General features: G+C 43.6%; 15 non-coding genes and 3 pseudogenes across 15 annotated transcripts; all 18 read left to right on the top strand.

The window, feature by feature from the left end:
- Positions 1-315: 315 nt before the first annotated feature.
- On the top strand, positions 316-434 carry LOC136737196 (5S ribosomal RNA). The gene has a single exon (XR_010812163.1). It is a non-coding gene; the product is annotated as a 5S ribosomal RNA (ribosomal RNA).
- A 1066-nt stretch (positions 435-1500) lies between these two features.
- LOC136737059 (5S ribosomal RNA) lies at positions 1501-1619 on the top strand. The gene has a single exon (XR_010812033.1). It is a non-coding gene; the product is annotated as a 5S ribosomal RNA (ribosomal RNA).
- Positions 1620-2674: 1055 nt separating this feature from the next.
- Positions 2675-2793, top strand: LOC136737018 (5S ribosomal RNA). The gene has a single exon (XR_010811994.1). It is a non-coding gene; the product is annotated as a 5S ribosomal RNA (ribosomal RNA).
- A 1058-nt stretch (positions 2794-3851) lies between these two features.
- Positions 3852-3970, top strand: LOC136737170 (5S ribosomal RNA). The gene has a single exon (XR_010812139.1). It is a non-coding gene; the product is annotated as a 5S ribosomal RNA (ribosomal RNA).
- Positions 3971-5036: 1066 nt separating this feature from the next.
- On the top strand, positions 5037-5145 carry LOC136736881 (uncharacterized; annotated as a pseudogene).
- Positions 5146-6201: 1056 nt separating this feature from the next.
- Positions 6202-6320, top strand: LOC136737058 (5S ribosomal RNA). The gene has a single exon (XR_010812032.1). It is a non-coding gene; the product is annotated as a 5S ribosomal RNA (ribosomal RNA).
- A 1055-nt stretch (positions 6321-7375) lies between these two features.
- LOC136737057 (5S ribosomal RNA) lies at positions 7376-7494 on the top strand. The gene has a single exon (XR_010812031.1). It is a non-coding gene; the product is annotated as a 5S ribosomal RNA (ribosomal RNA).
- Positions 7495-8560: 1066 nt separating this feature from the next.
- On the top strand, positions 8561-8669 carry LOC136736879 (uncharacterized; annotated as a pseudogene).
- A 1066-nt stretch (positions 8670-9735) lies between these two features.
- Positions 9736-9854, top strand: LOC136737056 (5S ribosomal RNA). The gene has a single exon (XR_010812030.1). It is a non-coding gene; the product is annotated as a 5S ribosomal RNA (ribosomal RNA).
- Positions 9855-10920: 1066 nt separating this feature from the next.
- LOC136737220 (5S ribosomal RNA) lies at positions 10921-11039 on the top strand. Its single transcript, XR_010812186.1, has one exon. It is a non-coding gene; the product is annotated as a 5S ribosomal RNA (ribosomal RNA).
- Positions 11040-12105: 1066 nt separating this feature from the next.
- LOC136737055 (5S ribosomal RNA) lies at positions 12106-12224 on the top strand. The gene has a single exon (XR_010812029.1). It is a non-coding gene; the product is annotated as a 5S ribosomal RNA (ribosomal RNA).
- Positions 12225-13279: 1055 nt separating this feature from the next.
- Positions 13280-13398, top strand: LOC136737053 (5S ribosomal RNA). The gene has a single exon (XR_010812027.1). It is a non-coding gene; the product is annotated as a 5S ribosomal RNA (ribosomal RNA).
- Positions 13399-14464: 1066 nt separating this feature from the next.
- Positions 14465-14583, top strand: LOC136737052 (5S ribosomal RNA). The gene has a single exon (XR_010812026.1). It is a non-coding gene; the product is annotated as a 5S ribosomal RNA (ribosomal RNA).
- A 1055-nt stretch (positions 14584-15638) lies between these two features.
- LOC136737051 (5S ribosomal RNA) lies at positions 15639-15757 on the top strand. The gene has a single exon (XR_010812025.1). It is a non-coding gene; the product is annotated as a 5S ribosomal RNA (ribosomal RNA).
- Positions 15758-16824: 1067 nt separating this feature from the next.
- On the top strand, positions 16825-16943 carry LOC136736684 (5S ribosomal RNA). The gene has a single exon (XR_010811742.1). It is a non-coding gene; the product is annotated as a 5S ribosomal RNA (ribosomal RNA).
- A 1055-nt stretch (positions 16944-17998) lies between these two features.
- LOC136737050 (5S ribosomal RNA) lies at positions 17999-18117 on the top strand. Its single transcript, XR_010812024.1, has one exon. It is a non-coding gene; the product is annotated as a 5S ribosomal RNA (ribosomal RNA).
- A 1066-nt stretch (positions 18118-19183) lies between these two features.
- On the top strand, positions 19184-19302 carry LOC136736779 (5S ribosomal RNA). The gene has a single exon (XR_010811833.1). It is a non-coding gene; the product is annotated as a 5S ribosomal RNA (ribosomal RNA).
- A 1066-nt stretch (positions 19303-20368) lies between these two features.
- LOC136736900 (uncharacterized) lies at positions 20369-20488 on the top strand (annotated as a pseudogene).
- The last annotated feature ends 627 nt before the right edge of the window (positions 20489-21115 follow it).

The raw sequence follows: 21115 nt of genomic DNA, 5'->3' as shown, positions 1-21115 counted from the left end.
TGTCAATTGAAATCCTTACTGAAATGCACACCTTCTCAAGATTGCGCTTGACTGGCGTGTCAGGCACTCAATTACAGCTGTTTTATCAAGACAATGTGTTCGTTTTGTAATATATAGTTCCGGTCTGGTGTGGCACCCCAGCTAACGCACAACGTTGCCACAATGTTGCCACAACGTTTCGTGTTAGCAGGGACTGTCTGCGGCGCGCTGGTGTGTCCCGGACTTTAGAGTAGAGAGACAGTTCATTTGCAAGTATGAGCGGCAGAAACGGATATTGCCTTCCCTTTAAGTAGAGCGTCAGGGACAGCCTCCCTGGCTTACGGCCATACTAGCCTGAATACGCCCGATCTCGTCCGATCTCGGAAGCCAAGCAGGCTCGGGCCTGGTCAGTACTTGGATGGGAGACCGCCTGGGAATACCAGGTGCTGTAAGCTTTTGCATCTTTTACACACCAGAGGGCGACAAATCACGAGTTTTAACTTTGGATACACGCAATTTCATCATTATTTCAGATTTGACTTCCCCAAATACACAGGCATACAATAGATCTTGTTCTCCAACGTAAACGGTCCCTAGTAACTAGGGTACATTCGTAAATAAATTGAGCATCATGGCTAGAAGTGACTAAATGTTGCCTAATCTTTCTCATCGAGAAATGACACAATTACAGCAACACAAAAAGGAACTCCACCGGACAAAGTTCAGTGCTCACAAGGAGCCTCATTCAACACACACGGTTCCATTCCCATTCATGCAAAGCACGAAAGTGTAAAACTTGGGAACATACTTGAGAGCAAAGATCACATTCAATCTCATTCAAGGCACGGATGTGAATGCAACGGGATGAAATTACTGAAATGATGCCTGCCCTCGAACTGTGATGATGGACTACCCGACTCGCCAATAATATTGGGTTCTGGTGTATTGAAATACAGGAGCTGCTGGATTTGTGTGTTTTCTTACCCCCTCACCATAGTTTGTCAAATGTTTAAACAACTGAACTTATATTCAAGGTTTGTTTCTCTTCATATGTTTTACTGGTTTACATTTGTCTCAGCAACCTGTTGAATGATTCTTCTGCTTTCAAAACAAAATGACAACAGGATGAATGCACACACTTGAAAATACAATACATGCAATGTTATGCATCATAGTGATGCAACCTCCTTTCAGTTTCATACTGCATGTCAATTGAAATCCTTACTGAAATGCACACCTTCTCAAGATTGCGCTTGACTGGCGTGTCAGGCACTCAATTACAGCTGTTTTATCAAGAGAATGTGTTCGTTTTGTAATATATAGTTCCGGTCTGGTGTGGCACCCCAGCTAACGCACAACGTTGCCACAATGTTGCCACAACGTGGCGTGTTAGCAGGGACTGTCTGCGGCGCGCTGGTGTGTCCCGGGCTTTAGAGTAGAGAGACAGTTCAACTGTAAGTATGAACGGCAGAAACGGATATTGCCTTCCCTTTAAGTAGAGCGTCAGGGACAGCCTCCCTGGCTTACGGCCATACTAGCCTGAATACGCCCGATCTCGTCCGATCTCGGAAGCTAAGCAGGCTCGGGCCTGGTCAGTACTTGGATGGGAGACCGCCTGGGAATACCAGGTGCTGTAAGCTTTTGCATCTTTTACACACCAGAGGGCGACAAATCACGAGTTTTAACTTTGGATACACGCAATTTCATCATTATTTCAGATTTGACTTCCCCAAATACACAGGCATACAATAGATCTTGTTCTCCAACGTAAACGGTCCCTAGTAACTAGGGTACATTCGTAAATAAATTGAGCATCATGGCTAGAAGTGACTAAATGTTGCCTAATCTTTCTCATCGAGAAATGACACAATTACAGCAACACAAAAAGGAACTCCACCGGACAAAGTTCAGTGCTCACAAGGAGCTTCATTCAACACACACGGTTCCATTCCCATTCATGCAAAGCACGAAAGTGTAAAACTTGGGAACATACTTGAGAGCAAAGATCACATTCAATCTCATTCAAGGCACGGATGTGAATGCAACGGGATGAAATTACTGAAATGATGCCTGCCCTCGAACTGTGATGATGGACTACCCGACTCGCCAATAATATTGGGTTCTGGTGTATTGAAATACAGGAGCTGCTGGATTTGTGTGTTTTCTTACCCCCTCACCATAGTTTGTCAAATGTTTAAACAACTGAACTTATATTCAAGGTTTGTTTCTCTTCATATGTTTTACTGGTTTACATTTGTCTCAGCAACCTGTTGAATGATTCTTCTGCTTTCAAAACAAAATGACAACAGGATGAATGCACACACTTGAAAATACAATACATGCAATGTTATGCATCATAGTGATGCAACCTCCTTTCAGTTTCATACTGCATGTCAATTGAAATCCTTACTGAAATGCACACCTTCTCAAGATTGCGCTTGACTGGCGTGTCAGGCACTCAATTACAGCTGTTTTATCAAGACAATGTGTTCGTTTTGTAATATATAGTTCCGGTCTGGTGTGGCACCCCAGCTAACGCACAACGTTGCCACAACGTTTCGTGTTAGCAGGGACTGTCTGCGGCGCGCTGGTGTGTCCCGGACTTTAGAGTAGAGAGACAGTTCAATTGCAAGTATGAGCGGCAGAAACGGATATTGCCTTCCCTTTAAGTAGAGCGTCAGGGACAGCCTCCCTGGCTTACGGCCATACTAGCCTGAATACGCCCGATCTCATCCGATCTCGGAAGCTAAGCAGGCTCGGGCCTGGTCAGTACTTGGATGGGAGACCGCCTGGGAATACCAGGTGCTGTAAGCTTTTGCATCTTTTACACACCAGAGGGCGACAAATCACGAGTTTTAATTTTGGATACACGCAATTTCATCATTATTTCAGATTTGACTTCCCCAAATACACAGGCATACAATAGATCTTGTTCTCCAACGTAAACGGTCCCTAGTAACTAGTGTACATTCGTAAATAAATTGAGCATCATGGCTAGAAGTGACTAAATGTTGCCTAATCTTTCTCATCGAGAAATGACACAATTACAGCAACACAAAAAGGAACTCCACCGGACAAAGTTCAGTGCTCACAAGGAGCCTCATTCAACACACACGGTTCCATTCCCATTCATGCAAAGCACGAAAGTGTAAAACTTGGGAACATACTTGAGAGCAAAGATCACATTCAATCTCATTCAAGGCACGGATGTGAATGCAACGGGATGAAATTACTGAAATGATGCCTGCCCTCGAACTGTGATGATGGACTACCCGACTCGCCAATAATATTGGGTTCTGGTGTATTGAAATACAGGAGCTGCTGGATTTGTGTGTTTTCTTACCCCCTCACCATAGTTTGTCAAATGTTTAAACAACTGAACTTATATTCAAGGTTTGTTTCTCTTCATATGTTTTACTGGTTTACATTTGTCTCAGCAACCTCAGCAAAAATGATTCTTCTACTTTCAAAACAAAATGACAACAGGATGAATGCACACACTTGAAAATACAATACATGCAATGTTATGCATCATAGTGATGCAACCTCCTTTCAGTTTCATACTGCATGTCAATTGAAATCCTTACTGAAATGCACACCTTCTCAAGATTGCGCTTGACTGGCGTGTCAGGCACTCAATTACAGCTGTTTTATCAAGACAATGTGTTCGTTTTGTAATATATAGTTCCGGTCTGGTGTGGCACCCCAGCTAACGCACAACGTTGCCACAACGTTTCGTGTTAGCAGGGACTGTCTGCGGCGCGCTGGTGTGTCCCGGACTTTAGAGTAGAGAGACAGTTCAACTGCAAGTATGAGCGGCAGAAACGGATATTGCCTTCCCTTTAAGTAGAGCGTCAGGGACAGCCTCTCTGGCTTACGGCCATACTAGCCTGAATACGCCCGATCTCGTCCGATCTCGGAAGCTAAGCAGGCTCGGGCCTGGTCAGTACTTGGATGGGAGACCACCTGGGAATACCAGGTGCTGTAAGCTTTTGCATCTTTTACACACCAGAGGGCGACAAATCACGAGTTTTAACTTTGGATACACGCAATTTCATCATTATTTCAGATTTGACTTCCCCAAATACACAGGCATACAATAGATCTTGTTCTCCAACGTAAACGGTCCCTAGTAACTAGGGTACATTCGTAAATAAATTGAGCATCATGGCTAGAAGTGACTAAATGTTGCCTAATCTTTCTCATCGAGAAATGACACAATTACAGCAACACAAAAAGGAACTCCACCGGACAGAGTTCAGTGCTCACAAGGAGCCTCATTCAACACACACGGTTCCATTCCCATTCATGCAAAGCACGAAAGTGTAAAACTTGGGAACATACTTGAGAGCAAAGATCACATTCAATCTCATTCAAGGCACGGATGTGAATGCAACGGGATGAAATTACTGAAATGATGCCTGCCCTCGAACTGTGATGATGGACTACCCGACTCGCCAATAATATTGGGTTCTGGTGTATTGAAATACAGGAGCTGCTGGATTTGTGTGTTTTCTTACCCCCTCACCATAGTTTGTCAAATGTTTAAACAACTGAACTTATATTCAAGGTTTGTTTCTCTTCATATGTTTTACTGGTTTACATTTGTCTCAGCAACCTGTTGAATGATTCTTCTGCTTTCAAAACAAAATGACAACAGGATGAATGCACACACTTGAAAATACAATACATGCAATGTTATGCATCATAGTGATGCAACCTCCTTTCAGTTTCTAACTGCATGTCAATTGAAATCCTTACTGAAATGCACACCTTCTCAAGATTGCGCTTGACTGGCGTGTCAGGCACTCAATTACAGCTGTTTTATCAAGACAATGTGTTCGTTTTGTAAAATATAGTTCCGGTCTGGTGTGGCACCCCAGCTAACGCACAACGTTGCCACAACGTTGCCACAAAGTTTCGTGTTAGCAGGGACTGTCTGCGGCGCGCTGGTGTGTCCCGGACTTTAGAGTAGAGAGACAGTTCATTTGCAAGTATGAGCGGCAGAAACGGATATTGCCTTCCCTTTAAGTAGAGCGTCAGGGACAGCCTCCCTGGCTTACGGCCATACTAGCCTGAATACGCCCGATCTCGGAAGCTAAGCAGGCTCGGGCCTGGTCAGTACTTGGATGGGAGACCGCCTGGGAATACCAGGTGCTGTAAGCTTTTGCATCTTTTACACACCAGAGCGCGACAAATCACGAGTTTTAACTTTGGATACACGCAATTTCATCATTATTTCAGATTTGACTTCCCCAAATACACAGGCATACAATAGATCTTGTTCTCCAACGTAAACGGTCCCTAGTAAATAGGGTACATTCGTAAATAAATTGAGCATCATGGCTAGAAGTGACTAAATGTTGCCTAATCTTTCTCATCGAGAAATGACACAATTACAGCAACACAAAAAGGAACTCCACCGGACAAAGATCAGTGCTCACAAGGAGCCTCATTCAACACACACGGTTCCATTCCCATTCATGCAAAGCACGAAAGTGTAAAACTTGGGAACATACTTGAGAGCAAAGATCACATTCAATCTCATTCAAGGCACGGATGTGAATGCAACGGGATGAAATTACTGAAATGATGCCTGCCCTCGAACTGTGATGATGGACTACCCGACTCGCCAATAATATTGGGTTCTGGTGTATTGAAATACAGGAGCTGCTGGATTTGTGTGTTTTCTTACCCCCTCACCATAGTTTGTCAAATGTTTAAACAACTGAACTTATATTCAAGGTTTGTTTCTCTTCATATGTTTTACTGGTTTACATTTGTCTCAGCAACCTGTTGAATGATTCTTCTGCTTTCAAAACAAAATGACAACAGGATGAATGCACACACTTGAAAATACAATACATGCAATGTTATGCATCATAGTGATGCAACCTCCTTTCAGTTTCATACTGCATGTCAATTGAAATCCTTACTGAAATGCACACCTTCTCAAGATTGCGCTTGACTGGCGTGTCAGGCACTCAATTACAGCTGTTTTATCAAGACAAATGTGTTCGTTTTGTAAAATATAGTTCCGGTCTGGTGTGGCACCCCAGCTAACGCACAACGTTGCCACAACGTTTCGTGTTAGCAGGGACTGTCTGCGGCGCGCTGGTGTGTCCCGGGCTTTAGAGTAGAGAGACAGTTCAACTGTAAGTATGAACGGCAGAAACGGATATTGCCTTCCCTTTAAGTAGAGCGTCAGGGACAGCCTCCCTGGCTTACGGCCATACTAGCCTGAATACGCCCGATCTCGTCCGATCTCGGAAGCTAAGCAGGCTCGGGCCTGGTCAGTACTTGGATGGGAGACCGCCTGGGAATACCAGGTGCTGTAAGCTTTTGCATCTTTTACACACCAGAGCGCGACAAATCACGAGTTTTAACTTTGGATACACGCAATTTCATCATTATTTCAGATTTGACTTCCCCAAATACACAGGCATACAATAGATCTTGTTCTCCAACGTAAACGGTCCCTAGTAAATAGGGTACATTCGTAAATAAATTGAGCATCATGGCTAGAAGTGACTAAATGTTGCCTAATCTTTCTCATCGAGAAATGACACAATTACAGCAACACAAAAAGGAACTCCACCGGACAAAGATCAGTGCTCACAAGGAGCCTCATTCAACACACACGGTTCCATTCCCATTCATGCAAAGCACGAAAGTGTAAAACTTGGGAACATACTTGAGAGCAAAGATCACATTCAATCTCATTCAAGGCACGGATGTGAATGCAACGGGATGAAATTACTGAAATGATGCCTGCCCTCGAACTGTGATGATGGACTACCCGACTCGCCAATAATATTGGGTTCTGGTGTATTGAAATACAGGAGCTGCTGGATTTGTGTGTTTTCTTACCCCCTCACCATAGTTTGTCAAATGTTTAAACAACTGAACTTATATTCAAGGTTTGTTTCTCTTCATATGTTTTACTGGTTTACATTTGTCTCAGCAACCTGTTGAATGATTCTTCTGCTTTCAAAACAAAATGACAACAGGATGAATGCACACACTTGAAAATACAATACATGCAATGTTATGCATCATAGTGATGCAACCTCCTTTCAGTTTCATACTGCATGTCAATTGAAATCCTTACTGAAATGCACACCTTCTCAAGATTGCGCTTGACTGGCGTGTCAGGCACTCAATTACAGCTGTATTATCAAGACAATATGTTCGTTTTGTAATATATAGTTCCGGTCTGGTGTGGCACCCCAGCTAACGCACAACGTTGCCACAACGTTTCGTGTTAGCAGGGACTGTCTGCGGCGCGCTGGTGTGTCCCGGACTTTAGAGTAGAGAGAGAGTTCAACTGCAAGTATGAGCGGCAGAAACGGATATTGCCTTCCCTTTAAGTAGAGCGTCAGGGACAGCTTCCCTGGCTTACGGCCATACTAGCCTGAATACGCCCGATCTCGTCCGATCTCGGAAGCTAAGCAGGCTCGGGCCTGGTCAGTACTTGGATGGGAGACCGCCTGGGAATACCAGGTGCTGTAAGCTTTTGCATCTTTTACACACCAGAGGGCGACAAATCACGAGTTTTAACTTTGGATACACGCAATTTCATCATTATTTCAGATTTGACTTCCCCAAATACACAGGCATACAATAGATCTTGTTCTCCAACGTAAACGGTCCCTAGTAACTAGGGTACATTCGTAAATAAATTGAGCATCATGGCTAGAAGTGACTAAATGTTGCCTAATCTTTCTCATCGAGAAATGACACAATTACAGCAACACAAAAAGGAACTCCACCGGACAAAGTTCAGTGCTCACAAGGAGCCTCATTCAACACACACGGTTCCATTCCCATTCATGCAAAGCACGAAAGTGTAAAACTTGGGAACATACTTGAGAGCAAAGATCACATTCAATCTCATTCAAGGCACGGATGTGAATGCAACGGGATGAAATTACTGAAATGATGCCTGCCCTCGAACTGTGATGATGGACTACCCGACTCGCCAATAATATTGGGTTCTGGTGTATTGAAATACAGGAGCTGCTGGATTTGTGTGTTTTCTTACCCCCTCACCATAGTTTGTCAAATGTTTAAACAACTGAACTTATATTCAAGGTTTGTTTCTCTTCATATGTTTTACTGGTTTACATTTGTCTCAGCAACCTGTTGAATGATTCTTCTGCTTTCAAAACAAAATGACAACAGGATGAATGCACACACTTGAAAATACAATACATGCAATGTTATGCATCATAGTGATGCAACCTCCTTTCAGTTTCATACTGCATGTCAATAGAAATCCTTACTGAAATGCACACCTTCTCAAGATTGCGCTTGACTGGCGTGTCAGGCACTCAATTACAGCTGTTTTATCAAGAGAATGTGTTCGTTTTGTAATATATAGTTCCGGTCTGGTGTGGCACCCCAGCTAACGCACAACGTTGCCACAATGTTGCCACAACGTGGCGTGTTAGCAGGGACTGTCTGCGGCGCGCTGGTGTGTCCCGGGCTTTAGAGTAGAGAGACAGTTCAACTGTAAGTATGAGCGGCAGAAACGGATATTGCCTTCCCTTTAAGTAGAGCGTCAGGGACAGCCTCCCTGGCTTACGGCCATACTAGCCTGAATACGCCCGATCTCGGAAGCTAAGCAGGCTCGGGCCTGGTCAGTACTTGGATGGGAGACCGCCTGGGAATACCAGGTGCTGTAAGCTTTTGCATCTTTTACACACCAGAGGGCGACAAATCACGAGTTTTAACTTTGGATACACGCAATTTCATCATTATTTCAGATTTGACTTCCCCAAATACACAGGCATACAATAGATCTTGTTCTCCAACGTAAACGGTCCCTAGTAACTAGGGTACATTCGTAAATAAATTGAGCATCATGGCTAGAAGTGACTAAATGTTGCCTAATCTTTCTCATCGAGAAATGACACAATTACAGCAACACAAAAAGGAACTCCACCGGACAAAGTTCAGTGCTCACAAGGAGCCTCATTCAACACACACGGTTCCATTCCCATTCATGCAAAGCACGAAAGTGTAAAACTTGGGAACATACTTGAGAGCAAAGATCACATTCAATCTCATTCAAGGCACGGATGTGAATGCAACGGGATGAAATTACTGAAATGATGCCTGCCCTCGAACTGTGATGATGGACTACCCGACTCGCCAATAATATTGGGTTCTGGTGTATTGAAATACAGGAGCTGCTGGATTTGTGTGTTTTCTTACCCCCTCACCATAGTTTGTCAAATGTTTAAACAACTGAACTTATATTCAAGGTTTGTTTCTCTTCATATGTTTTACTGGTTTACATTTGTCTCAGCAACCTGTTGAATGATTCTTCTGCTTTCAAAACAAAATGACAACAGGATGAATAGACACACTTGAAAATACAATACATGCAATGTTATGCATCATAGTGATGCAACCTCCTTTCAGTTTCATACTGCATGTCAATAGAAATCCTTACTGAAATGCACACCTTCTCAAGATTGCGCTTGACTGGCGTGTCAGGCACTCAATTACAGCTGTTTTATCAAGAGAATGTGTTCGTTTTGTAATATATAGTTCCGGTCTGGTGTGGCACCCCAGCTAACGCACAACGTTGCCACAATGTTGCCACAACGTGGCGTGTTAGCAGGGACTGTCTGCGGCGCGCTGGTGTGTCCCGGGCTTTAGAGTAGAGAGACAGTTCAACTGTAAGTATGAACGGCAGAAACGGATATTGCCTTCCCTTTAAGTAGAGCGTCAGGGACAGCCTCCCTGGCTTACGGCCATACTAGCCTGAATACGCCCGATCTCGTCCGATCTCGGAAGCTAAGCAGGCTCGGGCCTGGTCAGTACTTGGATGGGAGACCGCCTGGGAATACCAGGTGCTGTAAGCTTTTGCATCTTTTACACACCAGAGGGCGACAAATCACGAGTTTTAACTTTGGATACACGCAATTTCATCATTATTTCAGATTTGACTTCCCCAAATACACAGGCATACAATAGATCTTGTTCTCCAACGTAAACGGTCCCTAGTAACTAGGGTACATTCGTAAATAAATTGAGCATCATGGCTAGAAGTGACTAAATGTTGCCTAATCTTTCTCATCGAGAAATGACACAATTACAGCAACACAAAAAGGAACTCCACCGGACAAAGATCAGTGCTCACAAGGAGCCTCATTCAACACACACGGTTCCATTCCCATTCATGCAAAGCACGAAAGTGTAAAACTTGGGAACATACTTGAGAGCAAAGATCACATTCAATCTCATTCAAGGCACGGATGTGAATGCAACGGGATGAAATTACTGAAAAGATGCCTGCCCTCGAACTGTGATGATGGACTACCCGACTCGCCAATAATATTGGGTTCTGGTGTATTGAAATACAGGAGCTGCTCGATTTGTGTGTTTTCTTACCCCCTCACCATAGTTTGTCAAATGTTTAAACAACTGAACTTATATTCAAGGTTTGTTTCTCTTCATATGTTTTACTGGTTTACATTTGTCTCAGCAACCTGTTGAATGATTCTTCTGCTTTCAAAACAAAATGACAACAGGATGAATGCACACACTTGAAAATACAATACATGCAATGTTATGCATCATAGTGATGCAACCTCCTTTCAGTTTCATACTGCATGTCAATTGAAATCCTTACTGAAATGCACACCTTCTCAAGGTTGCGCTTGACTGGCATGTCAGGCACTCAATTACAGCTGTATTATCAAGACAATGTGTTCGTTTTGTAAAATATAGTTCCGGTCTGGTGTGGCACCCCAGCTAACGCACAACGTTGCCACAATGTTGCCACAACGTGGCGTCTTAGCAGGGACTGTCTGCGGCGCGCTGGTGTGTCCCGGGCTTTAGAGTAGAGAGACAGTTCAACTGTAAGTATGAACGGCAGAAACGGATATTGCCTTCCCTTTAAGTAGAGCGTCAGGGACAGCATTCCTGGCTTACGGCCATACTAGCCTGAATACGCCCGATCTCGTCCGATCTCGGAAGCTAAGCAGGCTCGGGCCTGGTCAGTACTTGCATGGGAGACCGCCTGGGAATACCAGGTGCTGTAAGCTTTTGCATCTTTTACACACCAGAGGGCGACAAATCACGAGTTTTAACTTTGGATACACGCAATTTCATCATTATTTCAGATTTGACTTCCCCAAATACACAGGCATACAATAGATCTTGTTCTCCAACGTAAACGGTCCCTAGTAACTAGGGTACATTCGTAAATAAATTGAGCATCATGGCTAGAAGTTACTAAATGTTGCCTAATCTTTCTCATCGAGAAATGACACAATTACAGCAACACAAAAAGGAACTCCACCGGACAAAGTTCAGTGCTCACAAGGAGCCTCATTCAACACACACGGTTCCATTCCCATTCATGCAAAGCACGAAAGTGTAAAACTTGGGAACATACTTGAGAGCAAAGATCACATTCAATCTCATTCAAGGCACGGATGTGAATGCAACGGGATGAAATTACTGAAATGATGCCTGCCCTCGAACTGTGATGATGGACTACCCGACTCGCCAATAATATTGGGTTCTGGTGTATTGAAATACAGGAGCTGCTGGATTTGTGTGTTTTCTTACCCCCTCACCATAGTTTGTCAAATGTTTAAACAACTGAACTTATATTCAAGGTTTGTTTCTCTTCATATGTTTTACTGGTTTACATTTGTCTCAGCAACCTGTTGAATGATTCTTCTGCTTTCAAAACAAAATGACAACAGGATGAATGCACACACTTGAAAATACAATACATGCAATGTTATGCATCATAGTGATGCAACCTCCTTTCAGTTTCATACTGTATGTCAATTGAAATCCTTATTGAAATGCACACCTTCTCAAGATTGAGCTTGACTGGCGTGTCAGGCACTCAATTACAGCTGTATTATCAAGACAATGTGTTCGTTTTGTAATATATAGTTCCGGTCTGGTGTGGCACCCCAGCTAACGCACAACGTTGCCACAATGTTGCCACAACGTGGCGTGTTAGCAGGGACTGTCTGCGGCGCGCTGGTGTGTCCCGGGCTTTAGAGTAGAGAGACAGTTCAACTGTAAGTATGAACGGCAGAAACGGATATTGCCTTCCCTTTAAGTAGAGCGTCAGGGACAGCCTCCCTGGCTTACGGCCATACTAGCCTGAATACGCCCGATCTCGTCCGATCTCGGAAGCTAAGCAGGCTCGGGCCTGGTCAGTACTTGGATGGGAGACCGCCTGGGAATACCAGGTGCTGTAAGCTTTTGCATCTTTTACACACCAGAGCGCGACAAATCACGAGTTTTAACTTTGGATACACGCAATTTCATCATTATTTCAGATTTGACTTCCCCAAATACACAGGCATACAATAGATCTTGTTCTCCAACGTAAACGGTCCCTAGTAAATAGGGTACATTCGTAAATAAATTGAGCATCATGGCTAGAAGTGACTAAATGTTGCCTAATCTTTCTCATCGAGAAATGACACAATTACAGCAACACAAAAAGGAACTCCACCGGACAAAGATCAGTGCTCACAAGGAGCCTCATTCAACACACACGGTTCCATTCCCATTCATGCAAAGCACGAAAGTGTAAAACTTGGGAACATACTTGAGAGCAAAGATCACATTCAATCTCATTCAAGGCACGGATGTGAATGCAACGGGATGAAATTACTGAAATGATGCCTGCCCTCGAACTGTGATGATGGACTACCCGACTCGCCAATAATATTGGGTTCTGGTGTATTGAAATACAGGAGCTGCTGGATTTGTGTGTTTTCTTACCCCCTCACCATAGTTTGTCAAATGTTTAAACAACTGAACTTATATTCAAGGTTTGTTTCTCTTCATATGTTTTACTGGTTTACATTTGTCTCAGCAACCTGTTGAATGATTCTTCTGCTTTCAAAACAAAATGACAACAGGATGAATGCACACACTTGAAAATACAATACATGCAATGTTATGCATCATAGTGATGCAACCTCCTTTCAGTTTCATACTGCATGTCAATTGAAATCCTTACTGAAATGCACACCTTCTCAAGATTGCGCTTGACTGGCGTGTCAGGCACTCAATTACAGCTGTATTATCAAGACAATATGTTCGTTTTGTAATATATAGTTCCGGTCTGGTGTGGCACCCCAGCTAACGCACAACGTTGCCACAACGTTTCGTGTTAGCAGGGACTGTCTGCGGCGCGCTGGTGTGTCCCGGACTTTAGAGTAGAGAGAGAGTTCAACTGCAAGTATGAGCGGCAGAAACGGATATTGCCTTCCCTTTAAGTAGAGCGTCAGGGACAGCCTCCCTGGCTTACGGCCATACTAGCCTGAATACGCCCGATCTCGTCCGATCTCGGAAGCTAAGCAGGCTCGGGCCTGGTCAGTACTTGGATGGGAGACCGCCTGGGAATACCAGGTGCTGTAAGCTTTTGCATCTTTTACACACCAGAGGGCGACAAATCACGAGTTTTAACTTTGGATACACGCAATTTCATCATTATTTCAGATTTGACTTCCCCAAATACACAGGCATACAATAGATCTTGTTCTCCAACGTAAACGGTCCCTAGTAACTAGGGTACATTCGTAAATAAATTGAGCATCATGGCTAGAAGTGACTAAATGTTGCCTAATCTTTCTCATCGAGAAATGACACAATTACAGCAACACAAAAAGGAACTCCACCGGACAAAGTTCAGTGCTCACAAGGAGCCTCATTCAACACACACGGTTCCATTCCCATTCATGCAAAGCACGAAAGTGTAAAACTTGGGAACATACTTGAGAGCAAAGATCACATTCAATCTCATTCAAGGCACGGATGTGAATGCAACGGGATGAAATTACTGAAATGATGCCTGCCCTCGAACTGTGATGATGGACTACCCGACTCGCCAATAATATTGGGTTCTGGTGTATTGAAATACAGGAGCTGCTGGATTTGTGTGTTTTCTTACCCCCTCACCATAGTTTGTCAAATGTTTAAACAACTGAACTTATATTCAAGGTTTGTTTCTCTTCATATGTTTTACTGGTTTACATTTGTCTCAGCAACCTGTTGAATGATTCTTCTGCTTTCAAAACAAAATGACAACAGGATGAATGCACACACTTGAAAATACAATACATGCAATGTTATGCATCATAGTGATGCAACCTCCTTTCAGTTTCATACTGCATGTCAATAGAAATCCTTACTGAAATGCACACCTTCTCAAGATTGCGCTTGACTGGCGTGTCAGGCACTCAATTACAGCTGTTTTATCAAGAGAATGTGTTCGTTTTGTAATATATAGTTCCGGTCTGGTGTGGCACCCCAGCTAACGCACAACGTTGCCACAATGTTGCCACAACGTGGCGTGTTAGCAGGGACTGTCTGCGGCGCGCTGGTGTGTCCCGGGCTTTAGAGTAGAGAGACAGTTCAACTGTAAGTATGAACGGCAGAAACGGATATTGCCTTCCCTTTAAGTAGAGCGTCAGGGACAGCCTCCCTGGCTTACGGCCATACTAGCCTGAATACGCCCGATCTCGTCCGATCTCGGAAGCTAAGCAGGCTCGGGCCTGGTCAGTACTTGGATGGGAGACCGCCTGGGAATACCAGGTGCTGTAAGCTTTTGCATCTTTTACACACCAGAGGGCGACAAATCACGAGTTTTAACTTTGGATACACGCAATTTCATCATTATTTCAGATTTGACTTCCCCAAATACACAGGCATACAATAGATCTTGTTCTCCAACGTAAACGGTCCCTAGTAACTAGGGTACATTCGTAAATAAATTGAGCATCATGGCTAGAAGTGACTAAATGTTGCCTAATCTTTCTCATCGAGAAATGACACAATTACAGCAACACAAAAAGGAACTCCACCGGACAAAGTTCAGTGCTCACAAGGAGCTTCATTCAACACACACGGTTCCATTCCCATTCATGCAAAGCACGAAAGTGTAAAACTTGGGAACATACTTGAGAGCAAAGATCACATTCAATCTCATTCAAGGCACGGATGTGAATGCAACGGGATGAAATTACTGAAATGATGCCTGCCCTCGAACTGTGATGATGGACTACCCGACTCGCCAATAATATTGGGTTCTGGTGTATTGAAATACAGGAGCTGCTGGATTTGTGTGTTTTCTTACCCCCTCACCATAGTTTGTCAAATGTTTAAACAACTGAACTTATATTCAAGGTTTGTTTCTCTTCATATGTTTTACTGGTTTACATTTGTCTCAGCAACCTGTTGAATGATTCTTCTGCTTTCAAAACAAAATGACAACAGGATGAATGCACACACTTGAAAATACAATACATGCAATGTTATGCATCATAGTGATGCAACCTCCTTTCAGTTTCATACTGCATGTCAATTGAAATCCTTACTGAAATGCACACCTTCTCAAGATTGCGCTTGACTGGCGTGTCAGGCACTCAATTACAGCTGTTTTATCAAGACAATGTGTTCGTTTTGTAATATATAGTTCCGGTCTGGTGTGGCACCCCAGCTAACGCACAACGTTGCCACAACGTTTCGTGTTAGCAGGGACTGTCTGCGGCGCGCTGGTGTGTCCCGGACTTTAGAGTAGAGAGACAGTTCAATTGCAAGTATGAGCGGAAGAAACGGATATTGCCTTCCCTTTAAGTAGAGCGTCAGGGACAGCCTCCCTGGCTTACGGCCATACTAGCCTGAATACGCCCGATCTCGTCCGATCTCGGAAGCTAAGCAGGCTCGGGCCTGGTCAGTACTTGGATGGGAGACCGCCTGGGAATACCAGGTGCTGTAAGCTTTTGCATCTTTTACACACCAGAGGGCGACAAATCACGAGTTTTAACTTTGGATACACGCAATTTCATCATTATTTCAGATTTGACTTCCCCAAATACACAGGCATAGAATAGATCTTGTTCTCCAACGTAAACGGTCCCTAGTAACTAGTGTACATTCGTAAATAAATTGAGCATCATGGCTAGAAGTGACTAAATGTTGCCTAATCTTTCTCATCGAGAAATGACACAATTACAGCAACACAAAAAGGAACTCCACCGGACAAAGTTCAGTGCTCACAAGGAGCCTCATTCAACACACACGGTTCCATTCCCATTCATGCAAAGCACGAAAGTGTAAAACTTGGGAAAATACTTGAGAGCAAAGATCACATTCAATCTCATTCAAGGCACGGATGTGAATGCAACGGGATGAAATTACTGAAATGATGCCTGCCCTCGAACTGTGATGATGGACTACCCGACTCGCCAATAATATTGGGTTCTGGTGTATTGAAATACAGGAGCTGCTGGATTTGTGTGTTTTCTTACCCCCTCACCATAGTTTGTCAAATGTTTAAACAACTGAACTTATATTCAAGGTTTGTTTCTCTTCATATGTTTTACTGGTTTACATTTGTCTCAGCAACCTGTTGAATGATTCTTCTGCTTTCAAAACAAAATGACAACAGGATGAATGCACACACTTGAAAATACAATACATGCAATGTTATGCATCATAGTGATGCAACCTCCTTTCAGTTTCATACTGCATGTCAATTGAAATCCTTACTGAAATGCACACCTTCTCAAGATTGCGCTTGACTGGCGTGTCAGGCACTCAATTACAGCTGTTTTATCAAGAGAATGTGTTCGTTTTGTAATATATAGTTCCGGTCTGGTGTGGCACCCCAGCTAACGCACAACGTTGCCACAATGTTGCCACAACGTGGCGTGTTAGCAGGGACTGTCTGCGGCTGCGCTGGTGTGTCCCGGGCTTTAGAGTAGAGAGACAGTTCAACTGTAAGTATGAACGGCAGAAACGGATATTGCCTTCCCTTTAAGTAGAACGTCAGGGACAGCCTCCCCGGCTTACGGCCATACTAGCCTGAATACGCCAGATCTCGTCCGATCTCGGAAGCTAAGCAGGCTCGGGCCTGTTCAGTACTTGGATGGGAGACCGCCTGGGAATACCAGGTGCTGTAAGCTTTTGCATCTTTTACACACCAGAGGGCGACAAATCACGAGTTTTAACTTTGGATACAAGCAATTTCATCATTATTTCAGATTTGACTTCCCCAAATACACAGGCATACAATAGATCTTGTTCTCCAACGTAAACGGTCCCTAGTAACTAGGGTACATTCGTAAATAAATTGAGCATCATGGCTAGAAGTGACTAAATGTTGCCTAATCTTTCTCATCGAGAAATGACACAATTACAGCAACACAAAAAGGAACTCCACCGGACAAAGTTCAGTGCTCACAAGGAGCTTCATTCAACACACACGGTTCCATTCCCATTCATGCAAAGCACGAAAGTGTAAAACTTGGGAACATACTTGAGAGCAATGATCACATACAATCTCATTCAAGGCACGGATGTGAATGCAACGGGATGAAATTACTGAAATGATGCCTGCCCTCGAACTGTGATGATGGACTACCCGACTCGCCAATAATATTGGGTTCTGGTGTATTGAAATACAGGAGCTGCTGGATTTGTGTGTTTTCTTACCCCCTCACCATAGTTTGTCAAATGTTTAAACAACTGAACTTATATTCAAGGTTTGTTTCTCTTCATATGTTTTACTGGTTTACATTTGTCTCAGCAACCTGTTGAATGATTCTTCTGCTTTCAAAACAAAATGACAACAGGATGAATGCACACACTTGAAAATACAATACATGCAATGTTATGCATCATAGTGATGCAACCTCCTTTCAGTTTCATACTGCATGTCAATTGAAATCCTTACTGAAATGCACACCTTATCAAGATTGCGCTTGACTGGCGTGTCAGGCACTCAATTACAGCTGTTTTATCAAGACAATGTGTTCGTTTTGTAATATATAGTTCCGGTCTGGTGTGGCACCCCAGCTAACGCACAACGTTGCCACAACGTTTCGTGTTAGCAGGGACTGTCTGCGGCGCGCTGGTGTGTCCCGGACTTTAGAGTAGAGAGACAGTTCAATTGCAAGTATGAGCGGAAGAAACGGATATTGCCTTCCCTTTAAGTAGAGCGTCAGGGACAGCTTCCCTGGCTTACGGCCATACTAGCCTGAATACGCCCGATCTCGTCCGATCTCGGAAGCTAAGCAGGCTCGGGCCTGGTCAGTACTTGGATGGGAGACCGCCTGGGAATACCAGGTGCTGTAAGCTTTTGCATCTTTTACACACCAGAGGGCGACAAATCACGAGTTTTAACTTTGGATACACGCAATTTCATCATTATTTCAGATTTGACTTCCCCAAATACACAGGCATAGAATAGATCTTGTTCTCCAACGTAAACGGTCCCTAGTAACTAGTGTACATTCGTAAATAAATTGAGCATCATGGCTAGAAGTGACTAAATGTTGCCTAATCTTTCTCATCGAGAAATGACACAATTACAGCAACACAAAAAGGAACTCCACCGGACAAAGTTCAGTGCTCACAAGGAGCCTCATTCAACACACACGGTTCCATTCCCATTCATGCAAAGCACGAAAGTGTAAAACTTGGGAACATACTTGAGAGCAAAGATCACATTCAATCTCATTCAAGGCACGGATGTGAATGCAACGGGATGAAATTACTGAAATGATGCCTGCCCTCGAACTGTGATGATGGACTACCCGACTCGCCAATAATATTGGGTTCTGGTGTATTGAAATACAGGAGCTGCTGGATTTGTGTGTTTTCTTACCCCCTCACCATAGTTTGTCAAATGTTTAAACAACTGAACTTATATTCAAGGTTTGTTTCTCTTCATATGTTTTACTGGTTTACATTTGTCTCAGCAACCTGTTGAATGATTCTTCTGCTTTCAAAACAAAATGACAACAGGATGAATGCACACACTTGAAAATACAATACATGCAATGTTATGCATCATAGTGATGCAACCTCCTTTCAGTTTCATACTGCATGTCAATTGAAATCCTTACTGAAATGCACACCTTCTCAAGATTGCGCTTGACTGGCGTGTCAGGCACTCAATTACAGCTGTTTTATCAAGACAATGTGTTTTTTTTGTAAAATATAGTTCCGGTCTGGTGTGGCACCCCAGCTAACGCACAACGTTGCCACAATGTTGCCACAACGTGGCGTGTTAGCAGGGACTGTCTGCGGCGCGCTGCTGTGTCCCGGGCTTTAGAGTAGAGAGACAGTTCAACTGTAAGTATGAACGGCAGAAACGGATATTGCCTTCCCTTTAAGTACAGCATCAGGGACAGCCTCCCTGGCTTACGGCCATACTAGCCTGAATACGCCCGATCTCGTCCGATCTCCGAAGCCAAGCAGGCTCGGGCCTGGTCGGTACTTGGATGGGAGACCGCCTGGGAATACCAGGTGCTGTAAGCTTTTGCACCTTTTACACACCAGAGGGCGACAAATCACGAGTTTTAACTTTGGATACACACAATTTCATCATTATTTCAGATTTTACTTCCCCAAATACACAGGCATACAATAGATCTTGTTCTCCAACGTAAACGGTCCCTAGTAACTAGGGTACATTCGTAAATAAATTGAGCATCATGGCTAGAAGTGACTAAATGTTGCCTAATCTTTCTCATCAAGAAATGACACAATTACAGCAACACAAAAAGGAACTCCACCGGACAAAGTTCAGTGCTCACAAGGAGCCTCATTCAACACACACGGTTCCATTCCCATTCATGCAAAGCACGAAAGTGTAAAACTTGGGAACATACTTGAGAGCAAAGATCACATTCAACCTCATTCAAGGCACGGATGTGAATGCAACGGGATGAAATTACTGAAATGATGCCTGCCCTCGAACTGTGATGATGGACTACCCGACTCACCAATAATATTGGCTTCTGGTGTATTGAAGTACAGGAGCTGCTGGATTTGTGTGTTTTCTTACCCCCTCACCATAGTTTGTCAAATGTTTAAACAACTGAACTTATATTCAAGGTTTGTTTCTCTTCATATGTTTTACTGGTTTACATTTGTCTCAGCAACCTGTTGAATGATTCTTCTGCTTTCAAAACAAAATGACAACAGGATGAATGCACACATTTGAAAATACAATACATGCAATGTTATGCATCATAGTGATGCAACCTCCTTTCAGTTTCATACTGCATGTCAATTGAAATCCTTACTGAAATGCACACCTTCTCAAGATTGCGCTTGACTGGCATGTCAGGCACTCAATTACAGCTGTTTTATCAAGACAATGTGTTCGTTTTGTAAAATATAGTTCCGGTCTGGTGTGGCACCCCAGCAAACGCACAACGTTGCCACAACGTTGCCACAACGTGGCGAGTTAGCAGGGACTGTCTGCGGCGCGTTGGTGTGTCCCGGGCTTTAGAGTAGAGAGACAGTTCAACTGTAAGTATGAACGGCAGAAACGGATATTGCCTTCCCTTTAAGTAGAGCGTCAGGGACAGCCTCCCTGGCTTACGGCCATACTAGCCTGAATACGCCCGATCTCGACCGATCTCGGAAGCCAGGCAGGCTCGGGCCTGGTCAGTACTATGGATGGGAGACCGCCTGGGAATACCAGGTGCTGTAAGCTTTTGCACCTTTTACACACCAGAGGGCGACAAATCACGAGTTTTAACTTTGGATACACACAATTTCATCATTATTTCAGATTTTACTTCCCCAAATACACAGGCATACAATAGATCTTGATCTCCAACGTAAACGGTCCCTAGTAACCAGGGTACATTCGTAAATTAATTGAGCTTCATGGCTAGAAGTGACTCAATGTTGCCTAATCTTTCTCATCAAGAAATGACACAATTACAGCAACACAAAAAGGAACTCCACCACACAAAGTTCAGTGCTCACAAGGAGACTCATTCAACACACACGGTTCCATTCCCATTCATGCAAAGCACGAAAGTTTAAAACTTGGAAACATACTTGAGAGCAAAGATCACATTCAATCTCATTCAAGGCACGGATGTGAATGCAACGGGATGAAATTACTGAAATGATGCCTGCCCTCGAACTGTGATGATGGACTACCCGACTCGCCAATAATATTGGGTTCTGGTGTATTGAAATACAGGAGCTGCTGGATTTGTGTGTTTTCTTACCCCCTCACCATAGTTTGTCAAATGTTTAAACAACTGAACTTATATTCAAGGTTTGTTTCTCTTCATATGTTTTACTGGTTTACATTTGTCTCAGCAAC

This window comes from Amia ocellicauda, unplaced genomic scaffold (genome assembly GCF_036373705.1).
Source record: "Amia ocellicauda isolate fAmiCal2 unplaced genomic scaffold, fAmiCal2.hap1 HAP1_SCAFFOLD_47, whole genome shotgun sequence".
Lineage (NCBI taxonomy): Eukaryota > Metazoa > Chordata > Actinopteri > Amiiformes > Amiidae > Amia > Amia ocellicauda.
Note: the sequence above shows the minus strand (reverse complement) of the source record. Positions and strands in the feature narration are given on the sequence as shown.